Consider the following 8,960-nt stretch of genomic DNA (forward strand, 5'->3'; position numbering starts at 1 on the left):
ATCTGTGGACCATTCTGGAGTCAGCTCTAAGTGACCCACCCCCATCTGTGGACCGTTCTGGAGTCAGCTCTAAGTGACCCCCCCATCTGTGGACCGTTCTGGAGTCAGCTCTAAGTGTCCCCCCCTCTCATCTGTGGACCGTTCTGGAGTCAGCTCTAAGTGACCCCCCCCCCCCATCTGTGGACCGTTCTGGAGTCAGCTCTAAGTGACCCACCCCCATCTGTGGACCGTTCTGGAGTCAGCTCTAAGTGTCCCCCCCTCTCATCTGTGGACCGTTCTGGAGTCAGCTCTAAGTGACCCCCCCCCCCCATCTGTGGACCGTTCTGGAGTCAGCTCTAAGTGACCCACCCCCATCTGTGGACCGTTCTGGAGTCAGCTCTAAGTGACCCCCCCCCCCCCCATCTGTGGACCGTTCTGGAGTCAGCTCTAAGTGTCCCCCCCTCTCATCTGTGGACCGTTCTGGAGTCAGCTCTAAGTGACCCCCCCCCCCCATCTGTGGACCGTTCTGGAGTCAGCTCTAAGTGAACCCCCCCCCCCCATCTGTGGACCGTTCTGGAGTCAGCTCTAAGTTACCCACCCCCATCTGTGGACCGTTCTGGAGTCAGCCCTAAGTGACCCCCCATCTGTGGACCGTTCTGGAGTCAGCTCTAAGTGAACCCCCCCCCCCATCTGTGGACCGTTCTGGAGTCAGCTCTAAGTGACCTCCCCCCCTCTCATCTGTGGACCGTTCTGGAGTCAGGTCTAAGTAAACCCCCCCCCCCACCCACCGTGGACCGTTCTGGAGTCAGCTCTAAGTGAACCCCCCACCATCTGTGGACTGTTCTGGAGTCAGCTCTAAGTGGACCCCCGTCTGTGGACTGTTCTGGAGTCAGCTCTAAGTGAAACCTCCCCTCTCATCTGTGGACTGTTCTGGAGTCAGCTCTAAGTGGACCCCCGTCTGTGGACTGTTCTGGAGTCAGCTCTGAGTGAACCCCCCCCCCCCGTCTGTGGACCGTTCTGGAGTCAGCTCTAAGTGGACCCCCGTCTGTGGACTGTTCTGGAGTCAGCTCTAAGTGAATCCCCCCCCCACTGTGGACCGTTCTGGAGTCAGCTCTAAGTGAACCCCCCCCATCTGTGGACCGTTCTGGAGTCAGCTCTAAGTGAATCCCCCCCATCTGTGGACCGTTCTGGAGTCAGCTCTAAGTGACCCCCCCCCCCATCTATGGACCGTTCTGGAGTCAGCTCTAAGTGAAACCCCCCCTCTCATCTGTGGACAGTTCTGGAGTCAGCTCTAAGTGACCCCCCCCCATCTGTGGACTGCTCTGGAGTCAGCTCTAAGTGACCCACCCCCATCTGTGGACTGTTCTGGAGTCAGCTCTAAATTAACCTCCCCCCATCTGTGGACCGTTCTGGAGTCAGCTCTAAGTTACCCACCCCCATCTGTGGACCGTTCTGGAGTCAGCTCTAAGTGACCCCCCATATGTGGACCGTTCTGGAGTCAGCTCTAAGTGAACCCCCCCCCCCATCTGTGGACCGTTCTGGAGTCAGCTCTAAGTGACCCACCCCCCCTCTCATCTGTGGACCGTTCTGGAGTCAGGTCTAAGTAACCCCCCCCCCCCACCCACCGTGGACCGTTCTGGAGTCAGCTCTAAGTGAACCCCCCACCATCTGTGGACTGTTCTGGAGTCAGCTCTAAGTGGACCCCCGTCTGTGGACTGTTCTGGAGTCAGCTCTAAGTGAAACCTCCCCTCTCATCTGTGGACTGTTCTGGAGTCAGCTCTAAGTGGACCCCCATCTGTGGACTGTTCTGGAGTCAGCTCTAAGTGACCCCCCCCCCCCCATCTGTGGACCGTTCTGGAGTCAGCTCTAAGTGACCCCCCCCCCTCTCATCTGTGGACCGTTCTGGAGTCAGGTCTAAGTAAACCCCCCCCCCCCACCCACCGTGGACCGTTCTGGAGTCAGCTCTAAGTGAACCCCCCACCATCTGTGGACTGTTCTGGAGTCAGCTCTAAGTGGACCCCCGTCTGTGGACTGTTCTGGAGTCAGCTCTAAGTGAAACCTCCCCTCTCATCTGTGGACTGTTCTGGAGTCAGCTCTAAGTGGACCCCCGTCTGTGGACTGTTCTGGAGTCAGCTCTAAGTGAACCCCCCCCCCCGTCTGTGGACCGTTCTGGAGTCAGCTCTAAGTGGACCCCCGTCTGTGGACTGTTCTGGAGTCAGCTCTAAGTGAACCCCCCCATCTGTGGACTGTTCTGGAGTCAGCTCTAAGTGAACCCCCCCCCCCCACTGTGGACCGTTCTGGAGTCAGCTCTAAGTGACCCCCCCCCCCCCATCTGTGGACCGTTCTGGAGTCAGCTCTAAGTGAACCCCCCCCCCCCATCTGTGGACCGTTCTGGAGTCAGCTCTAAGTGACCCCCCCCCCCCCATCTGTGGACCGTTCTGGAGTCAGCTCTAAGTGAAACCCCCCCATCTGTGGACCGTTCTGGAGTCAGCTCTAAGTGACCCACCCCCATCTGTGGACCATTCTGGAGTCAGCTCTAAGTGACCCACCCCCATCTGTGGACCATTCTGGAGTCAGCTCTAAGTGACCCACCCCCATCTGTGGACCGTTCTGGAGTCAGCTCTAAGTGACCCCCCCCCATCTGTGGACCGTTCTGGAGTCAGCTCTAAGTGTCCCCCCCTCTCATCTGTGGACCGTTCTGGAGTCAGCTCTAAGTGACCCCCCCCCCCCCATCTGTGGACCGTTCTGGAGTCAGCTCTAAGTGAACCCCCCCCCCCCCATCTGTGGACCGTTCTGGAGTCAGCTCTAAGTTACCCACCCCCATCTGTGGACCGTTCTGGAGTCAGCTCTAAGTGACCCCCCCCCCCCCCCCCCCATCTGTGGACCGTTCTGGAGTCAGCTCTAAGTGACCTCTCCCCCCTCTCATCTGTGGACCGTTCTGGAGTCAGGTCTAAGTAAATCCCCCCCCCCACCCACCGTGGACCGTTCTGGAGTCAGCTCTAAGTGAACCCCCCACCATCTGTGGACTGTTCTGGAGTCAGCTCTAAGTGGACCCCCGTCTGTGGACTGTTCTGGAGTCAGCTCTAAGTGAAACCTCCCCTCTCATCTGTGGACTGTTCTGGAGTCAGCTCTAAGTGGACCCCCGTCTGTGGACTGTTCTGGAGTCAGCTCTAAGTAACCCCCCCCCCCCCCATCTGTGGACCGTTCTGGAGTCAGCTCTAAGTGACCTCCCCCCCCTCTCATCTGTGGACCGTTCTGGAGTCAGGTCTAAGTAAACCCCCCCCCCCCACCCACCGTGGACCGTTCTGGAGTCAGCTCTAAGTGAACCCCCCACCATCTGTGGACTGTTCTGGAGTCAGCTCTAAGTGGACCTCCGTCTGTGGACTGTTCTGGAGTCAGCTCTAAGTGAAACCTCCCCTCTCATCTGTGGACTGTTCTGGAGTCAGCTCTAAGTGAACCCCCCCCCCCGTCTGTGGACCGTTCTGGAGTCAGCTCTAAGTGGACCCCCGTCTGTGGACTGTTCTGGAGTCAGCTCTAAGTGAACCCCCCCCATCTGTGGACTGTTCTGGAGTCAGCTCTAAGTGAACCCCCCCCCCCACTGTGGACCGTTCTGGAGTCAGCTCTAAGTGACCCCCCCCCATCTGTGGACCGTTCTGGAGTCAGCTCTAAGTGAACCCCCCCCCCATCTGTGGACCGTTCTGGAGTCAGCTCTAAGTGACCCCCCCCCCCCATCTGTGGACCGTTCTGGAGTCAGCTCTAAGTGAAACCCCCCCATCTGTGGACCGTTCTGGAGTCAGCTCTAAGTGACCCACCCCCATCTGTGGACCATTCTGGAGTCAGCTCTAAGTGACCCACCCCCATCTGTGGACCATTCTGGAGTCAGCTCTAAGTGACCCACCCCCATCTGTGGACCGTTCTGGAGTCAGCTCTAAGTGACCCCCTCCCCCCATCTGTGGACCGTTCTGGAGTCAGCTCTAAGTGTCCCCCCCTCTCATCTGTGGACCGTTCTGGAGTCAGCTCTAAGTGACCCCCCCCCCCCCCCCCCCATCTGTGGACCGTTCTGGAGTCAGCTCTAAGTGAACCCCCCCCCCCCCATCTGTGGACCGTTCTGGAGTCAGCTCTAAGTTACCCACCCCCATCTGTGGACCGTTCTGGAGTCAGCTCTAAGTGACCCCCCCCCCCCCCATCTGTGGACCGTTCTGGAGTCAGCTCTAAGTGACCTCTCCCCCCTCTCATCTGTGGACCGTTCTGGAGTCAGGTCTAAGTAAACCCCCCCCCCACCCCACCCACTGTGGACCGTTCTGGAGTCAGCTCTAAGTGAACCCCCCACCATCTGTGGACTGTTTTGGAGTCAGCTCTAAGTGGACCCCCGTCTGTGGACTGTTCTGGAGTCAGCTCTAAGTGAAACCTCCCCTCTCATCTGTGGACTGTTCTGGAGTCAGCTCTAAGTGGACCCCCGTCTGTGGACTGTTCTGGAGTCAGCTCTAAGTGAACCCCCCCCGTCTGTGGACCGTTCTGGAGTCAGCTCTAAGTGGACCCCCGTCTGTGGACTGTTCTGGAGTCAGCTCTAAGTGAACCCCCCCCATCTGTGGACTGTTCTGGAGTCAGCTCTAAGTGAACCCCCCCCCCCCCCCCCCCATCTGTGGACCGTTCTGGAGTCAGCTCTAAGTGAACCCCCCCCCCCATCTGTGGACCGTTCTGGAGTCAGCTCTAAGTGACCCCCCCCCCCATCTGTGGACCGTTCTGGAGTCAGCTCTAAGTGACCCCCCCCATCTGTGGACTGTTCTGGAGTCAGCTCTAAATGAACCTCCCCCCATCTGTGGACTGTTCTGGAGTCAGCTCTAAGTGAAATCTGTTATTTTCTTACTACCACGAAACTGTTCCGCGTGACCACGTGCTTTGATGATTTCCATTTGATGTAAATATGTAAGCTGTTCTCGCCTATCGCCTGACGTCGGGCCTCTATCGCAATGTCTATTTGTCAGATATTGTACCGAAAAGCACAAATCGGAGAGCCCAGTTTGTTTATACCCGCCCTCTCAGACACGTTGCCGTAGGAGAGGCTGCACGGGGTGTACGCTACTACATCACGACATTCACCGCATCCCTACAACGACCTGGGGGGGAGCCCGGCCATGAGCGGAGTGTCCTGAAGTCACCGCTCATAGGAGACGAAGGGAAAGCCACTATAGTCACTTCTTCTTCTGGTAAGTAAAGACCGCTATGAGACCCGTTTCTGTCGTGGCAGATGTATGAGCGCACTGGCGCTGACATAAGCGTCGAGGCTGGGACTGATCTGTAAGAAAGCGCACGTGTTATACAGCCCAGTACAACAGTTTGTATGATAACGTAGTAGTGTTATGTTTCATCCATTTGCTTTGGACTATAACAAGCTTTTATTGTACAATAGTTTCTCACATATCGTATTGGAGAGATTCTGGAACAAATGTACGAGGTAAGAATGTTATTTCGGTAAATGATGACGCGTTCAGGGTTGTGGTCAGAGGAATTGATACATAGTATCGGGTTTGGGTGGCTACAATTGTTTCATTCATGCTGGTTACATTGTAGCAAAGAGCTTTTTGTAACAATGTTTCTAGGCTATTTTATCTTGGCAAGTTAGATCAAACCGGGTTGCCTTTGTCTATTAATGTGTAATAGACTATACCGTGTATTAAGTCTAAATCATTTAAACCGCTCTAAATACAAATTACAAATAGAATTGGAATATAATTAAGAGGTTTTAGTTGTGCGTGTCTTGTCAGTGTCCGGTGCTTAACGAAGTTTAAAAAAACAAGCTCCTGTGTGTCGACCGCGTTCGGCTTCTCTTTATTACGTAATGTCAGACAGTGATCCTGTTCGGATAGACTTCGTAGATACACTTCGTACAGACAGGCCACGCTGTATGTAAAGACTATATTCTATTGTTTCGATGTATTGAGTTGAGATCGATGGATCAGTACTAGCAGTAGCCCAGGCATTGTTTTAATCTTGATATTCAAGCATGACTCCCATTGTTTATTCAATTGTAACATTGCAGCGTATGGGGGGGAAGTCGATACGTATCTGTGTTACACAGTGAAGGCATTTCACCTTAGCCATGTGTATAATCGTTTTAAATGAAAAGGACTCTTAACTTCCGTTGAGGCCTCAACACATTATACCCAAGCATTTACAAAAAAAGAATTACGCCCTCATAACAATTTTATAACACGTGCTTTTTACAGAGATGAATTTGTTCGTGACGCTCCGGCTAGTATACTGTTATCAGGCACCAGTATAATTCCCATTGGCTTTGCCTGAAAACCATTCTAACCACAGTGGTGTAATATATGTATCAGTCTGTTAAGAGTTGGTTCCTCCAAGGACATGGATCCTGAATGTATCTGGCTCTGAAATGTAGGTTTTAGGAGAAATGTAGGAACAAATTCTAGAAGGACATGCGTGTGTTTTTGTTATCACACAGAGAGAGAGAGAGAGAGAGACAGAGAGAGAGAGAGAGAGAGACACACACACACAGAGAGAGAGAGAACAGCAAACATCTTACCTAATAACATGCTGGAATTATATAATAAAGTGCCCTGTGTAATGATTTGGAAAGCTTGTGTCCCATAAAGTCATATAACTAGCCTAGTTTATGTACTGGGTACCTAACCTAACCTTTGCTTTAATTGAATGGCATAACGCGTGTTAAAGACGTGGAAGCTGGTGGTTTCCTATATGATTCACAGGACCGGTTTTCCGAGAGCCAGAGGAAACCTAAGTCTTGGACTAAAATGCACTTTCAATTGAGATTCATCATTGACAATTAGGGATTAAGATTTTTACGAAAATCTACCAAGTTTCTATACTGGGAATAATTTATATTTATCCCGAGAGTCCCGGGAAATACCGCAAAAAATAAATAAATCGGAAGTGCTTAAAACCAAGATATGGTCACTATGCCAGGTGTTACTCCCAAAATGAGATTGTTGCTGCGCCACATTGCCAGTTTGACTGCGCCACCATGTAAAGATTTCACAGCAAGTGAAACTGATATTTAGTGTTTGAATAACTTTGATTGCCAAATGATATCGTTGTAACTTGCGAAACAGGCCGTTCATAAATTCCCCGAACGTTAACAAGTTCCTTAATAAATTCGAGGCGTTTCAGCAGTAGGCCTTACGGCTGTCACAGAGCGCACCCCGGGTTTGCTATACCGTTGTCGAATCATACAAACCTTGTAATGGCACTCAAACACAAATCAAATGACCAAAGTTGCTAAACTTGCTAGATAACCTCTAAGGAGTTACAGAATATCTCCTATTTGGCTAAATCGAGTTGATGATTAAACAGAGGCCTACAGGAGGAGTTGAAGAGAGGACGTTTTTTTAAAAATATATATCAACGTATCTTAATAACAGGGACCCACTATGTAACAAACAATTCATACATCTACATCTACCAGACAGCTACTCTCATACTGTTTGTTGATCACATATTCTATACCCGAAGCTGGGCACCAAGCAAATGCGTACAGCGCAGAGACGTGGGTTAAATGTTAGAGGGCTATTTTGACATGCTTAAGCGAGACATGCTTTGAAAATGCAACCTGTAGATAACATAATAAAGTTAGGAATTAACATGCGATACAGGAGTCGGGATTTTGGGTTTCAGTGGTTTGGGAAGATAGGAAAATAGCCTCGGCTCTATATACGGCTACTACGAGTCAATAGATCAATAATACTCTTGATTTAGGCTACATTATTGCATGCTGAATGTTTCTGATCAGTGATCGATGAGCAAACGAATACATGAGCTACCACTTCCACTTGTCCAGTCAGAGATCTATTAACCAAATATACAGACAGACATTTAATGAAACAAAATCACATCGATTGATTATCAGGCACGTCACAGGCTTTTTGAGCTTTTTGAGTTGGAACAGGTTGAAGTGCAACATCCCCTGGTATAAACATGTTAGTAAAATGTTCAGATCAGCTAATAAAGGAACACACTAGACTAAAGATCATCATTAGCACTCACCTCAATTTAGATAAAATGTCACCTGCCTAATTGTTACCGAATACCAAAAGGAGATACAATGAAAACCGAAATCTGACATTGATTGATTTATCTAGACAGGCACCCCCCCCCCCCCCCCCCCCCCCACACACACACACACACACACACACTTGTCTCAAAGCACTGTTCATGACACAAATGGTTCACACCCCTCTTGTTGGCTGAGACAATTTAGCAGGTTTAAATCTTATTTCTTGCAATTCTACACATTTTGTCACGGGATGCAAGGAAACGGTTGCCGTTTTTAAAGCACATTTTCTTTCAATTCCAAACATTTCGTCAAATGTAATGTGTATTCATGTGATATTTGAGTGACTCAAAAACTACAACAATATTTATGGGCTAAAAAAGGTAAATAAAAAGACTGCCCATGGGCTGATTGATCTGGACATTCCTGACTAGTTATAAATATCTCTCTAATGTGAACAATGACTAACATGACAAGAGGAGCTGATGATGTCATACCCCATTTAGAAATGTCACCTTGTACATTCTACTATTATCACTTTCAGGAGGAGTAACTTTAAAGCTGGACTGAGTTCCTTTAAAAATATATATATATATTTTACGAAACTCGCACCCCGCCGGGTTTATTTTTAACCCTTAGATTAAACGAATTACAAAGTGTTTCTCTCATGCCCATGAACAGGCTTTCTACATTATACATTGTGTTGCAGGTGCATGATAATGTACTGTATATTGTTTTGCAGGGGTGTGATAATGTACTGTATATTGTTTTGCAGGGGTGTGATAATGTACTGTATATTGTGTTGCTGGTGTGTGATAATGTACTGTATATTGTGTTGCAGGTGCATGATAATGTACTGTATATTGTGTTGCAGGTGTGTGATAATGTACTGTACATTGTGTTGCTGGTGTGTGATAATGTACTGTATATTGTGTTGCAGGTGCATGAT

This window comes from Oncorhynchus mykiss, chromosome 6 (assembly GCF_013265735.2).
Source record: "Oncorhynchus mykiss isolate Arlee chromosome 6, USDA_OmykA_1.1, whole genome shotgun sequence".
Classification (NCBI taxonomy): Eukaryota; Metazoa; Chordata; class Actinopteri; order Salmoniformes; family Salmonidae; genus Oncorhynchus; species Oncorhynchus mykiss.